Here is a 4,072-nt window from a genome sequence, read left to right on the forward strand (position 1 = left end):
GTAATAATCGTGTCGCGCGGTCGTGCGGAGCGTCAAAAAGTACGAAACCTTTGTCCGAAACGTATTTCCGTATCGTAGCATTATCTCCTCGTAGCGGCGCTACTCGCCGTCAAGTGCCCCGGAGGTACCGCCGGCGGGCGACGGACTTGGTAAAATCATTCGGTTGTCCGGAGGTGTCGCCCGTCCCGGAGGTGCCGTCCGTCCCCAAGTTGACGCCGGCCGTTATGTGGTGCCGCACGTATAATCACGCCCGTAACGAGCCGTCTCGGTTGCCGCGCGCGTGATTTCGCATCGGGCGAGTGTTCCGTACCGTAATCGCGGTCACCGCAGCTTGCGTGTTGCGTATCATCCGTAATAATACGAAATATATGTATCCGACACGTGGGTTTGAGAGACACGTTTCGAGTTGGTAATCGGACAGCGCCCTCATGTCCAGCGAGCGCCGAATAGTAAGTAACTTTCGTCCGAAACGTTTTTACGTAGCTCTCCTTGTTGCGGCGCCGTAAATCGTCGTTAAGTGTTCCGGAGGTACCGCCGGCGGTCGTCTGACTTCGAGAGATCATTCGGTCGTCCGGAGGTGCCGCCCGTCCCGGAGGTGTCGCCGGTCGGCCGTGGTTCCCGGAGGTGTCGCCCGGCCCGGAGGTGTCGCCGGTCGGCCGTGGTTCCCGGAGGTGTCGCCCGGCCCGGAGGTGCCGCCCGGCCCGGAGGTGCCGCCGGTCGGCCGTGTTTCCCGGAGGTGTCGCCCGGCCCGGAGGTGCCGCCGGTCGGCCGTGGTTCCCGGAGGTGTCGCCCGGCCCGGAGGTGTCGCCGGTCGGCCGTGGTTCCCGGAGGTGTCGCCCGGCCCGGAGGTGCCGCCCGACCCGGAGGTGCCGCCCGGCCCGGAGGTGCCTCCCGGCCCGGAGGTACCGTCGGTGCTTATACCTCATTGTCCCGGCATTTCGTTTGTTTCCTTCTTAATTAATGCTAATTATCGTTGTTTGACATTCGCCATACGGCTATCGTGATAATATTTTATCGTACAATAGGACTTTTCGATCGTTCGCTCTTCGCGACTATGTCTCGATTGAACGCGCCTTTCGGCGCTCGCGCTCGCATACGGCCGTGCGTAGGACCGTGCGTCGCCGACCGCCTGGCCGGCCGGTTGGGTACTATAAGAGATACGTCGCGCTCGGCGCGTCGAACGAGTCGAGCGAGTCCGGACGAGTCGTAAACGTACTTTCTCGAGTCTCTCGCCACTCCGGCGTGTTTCGACCGCTCTCCGTACCGTCGCCGACCGCTTGGCCGGTCGGTTGGGTACTATAAGAGGGTAGGAGAGATTAATATTGTACGTGTCGCGCTCTCGACGTTGACAAACGAAGAATCGCCCGTACGGGTCGAGAACGGATTTTGTCGAGTCGCGACTCTGACACGGAGAGAACATTTATATAAAATGTTTGATTTGGAAACCACGAATATATAAAATAATATACGATCGTCGCAGAACGCGCCGCCGCCAAGTCTTCTCATGCTTGGAGGTTGCGTGTCTCGCGAGAACGTACGTTCGACTCTCGCGTCGTCTCGTATTCCTCTTCGCCGGGGATTACGGTGCGGCTCTTCTCGTTCGTCGCTGAACGCGCGCAAAATTAACGCACACTTATTTATTACGAGCACAGCATTGCCACGAGTCGGTGTCGCAAGACCGAATGGCTCTTATGTGGCGCGCACGCCTCTAGTGTGTTGGCCGCGCGGTTCCCTCTCGTTTCGTACGCAGCAGCGGAATCGTCGCGCTTACCGAGCATCTACTCCACGGATACGAGTTTGCGGGAAGAGTTGCTTCTTCCCGCTCGCTTTGTACGCCGTAGCAAAATCTTATTGCTGGTCGTGTGCGGTTAAACGCGTACGAACCAGACAGAACAGTCCTCGACGTCTAAGCATCGCCATCGTCGATCTAGCGTCAGGGTGAATCGCGCGGTCTCTCGAGACCGCGCATCATAACATTTGGGAGAATAAGAACACGAGTATTTTGATCTTGTGGATTTTTGAACGGAGAGGAGGAGGATGAAGAGAGGCGGCGGCGTCGGGGGTTTACTCTCGCCTCCGTCGTTCTCTCGTACGCTTTACATAATAGCGTTAAACACAGCAGAGTGTCGCCGACCGGCTGAGCAAGACCGGCGGCAAATAAAATGGCACATACGAGCGTGTGGCGCGCGCGTCGGTGTTTCGGCATCGAACGCGCGCGCGCGCGAAAAAGAGCTAGCGACGAGTCTTCGGGCTCGCTCGCGAGTTACTCCCTTGCGAGTAACCGAACACGAAGCTCCCTGGTTGATCCTGCCAGTAGTCATATGCTTGTCTCAAAGATTAAGCCATGCATGTCTCAGTGCATGCCGAATTAAGGTGAAACCGCGAATGGCTCATTAAATCAGTTATGGTTCATTAGATTGTACCCACATTTACTTGGATAACTGTGGTAATTCTAGAGCTAATACATGCAAAACAGAGTCCCGACCAGTGATTGAAGGGACGCTTTTATTAGATCAAAACCAATCGGTGGCGGGCGGCTCGCCGTTCGTCCACCGTTTATTTTGGTGACTCTGAATAACTTTGTGCTGATCGCACGGTCCTAGCACCGGCGACGCATCTTTCAAATGTCTGCCTTATCAACTGTCGATGTTAAGTTCTGCGCCTACCATGGTTGTAACGGGTAACGGGGAATCAGGGTTCGATTCCGGAGAGGGAGCCTGAGAAACGGCTACCACATCCAAGGAAGGCAGCAGGCGCGCAAATTACCCACTCCCGGCACGGGGAGGTAGTGACGAAAAATAACGATACGGGACTCATCCGAGGCCCCGTAATCGGAATGAGTACACTTTAAATCCTTTAACGAGGATTCATTGGAGGGGAAGTCTGGGGCCAGCAGCCGCGGTAATTCCAGCTCCAATAGTGTATAGTAAAGTTGTTGCGGTTAAAAAGCTCGTAGTTGAATCTGTGTTGCACACCGTCGGTTCACCGCTCGCGGTGGTTAACTGGCGTGATGTGGGACGTCCTACCGGTGGGCTTAGCTTCGCGAGGGGCGGCCCAACTAATATCCCGTCGCGGTGCTCTTTACTGAGTGTCGAGTCGGGCCGGTACGTTTACTTTGAATAAATTAGAGTGCTTAAAGCAGGCTACCTTCGCCTGAATACTGCGTGCATGATGGAATAATGGAATAGGACCTCGGTTCTATTTTGTTGGTTTTCGGAACCCCGAGGTAATGATTAATAGGGACAGATGGGGGCATTCGTATTGCGACGTTAGAGGTGAAATTCTTGGATCGTCGCAAGACGGACAGAAGCGAAAACATTTGCCAAAAAATGTTTTCATTAATCAAGAACGAAAGTTAGAGGTTCGAAGGCGATCAAATACCGCCCTAGTTCTAACCATAAACGATGCCAGCTAGCGATCCGCCGAAGTTCCTCCGATGACTCGGCGGGCAGCTTCCGGGAAACCAAAGCTTTTGGGTTCCGGGGGAAATATGGTTGCAAAGCTGAAACTTAAAGGAATTGACGGAAGAGCACCACCAGGAGTGGAGCCTGCGGCTTAATTTGACTCAACACGGGAAACCTCACCAGGCCCAGACACCGGAAGGATTGACAGATTGATAGCTCTTTCTTGATTCGATGGGTGGTGGTGCATGGCCGTTCTTAGTTGGTGGAGCGATTTGTCTGGTTAATTCCGATAACGAACGAGGCTCTAGCCTGCTAAATAGGCGTACCCTATGGTATCGCGGAACTTTTGAAAGAAAATCTGCCCGATTTTTTAGAAAAAGTGCCACTATTTGAAAGAAATAAAATGTTCTTTCAACAAGACGGTGCTTGACCACACAACGCCAGGATTGTAACAAACTACTTGAACGAGCAGTTTCCTGGACGTTGGATGGGTCGGTATGGCCCGATACGTTGGCCCGCAAGATCCCCGGACCTTAATTCTCTTGATTTCTTTTTATGGGGATACTGTAAGGAATCAATATACAAAACGCTTCCCGAGAACGTCGACGACTTAGAAACCAGATTGCGATATGTAATTTGGAATATCGAAGAGGAAGTAATGGAGAACG

General features: G+C 54.0%; 1 pseudogene; it reads left to right on the forward strand.

The window, feature by feature from the left end:
• Positions 1-2,297: 2,297 nt before the first annotated feature.
• LOC146719888 (small subunit ribosomal RNA) lies at positions 2,298-3,482 on the forward strand (annotated as a pseudogene).
• Positions 3,483-4,072: the final 590 nt, after the last annotated feature.

The sequence above is a fragment of the Nylanderia fulva genome, unplaced genomic scaffold, assembly GCF_048542155.1.
Source record: "Nylanderia fulva isolate GAGA-0341 unplaced genomic scaffold, ASM4854215v1 Scaffold823, whole genome shotgun sequence".
Classification (NCBI taxonomy): Eukaryota; Metazoa; Arthropoda; class Insecta; order Hymenoptera; family Formicidae; genus Nylanderia; species Nylanderia fulva.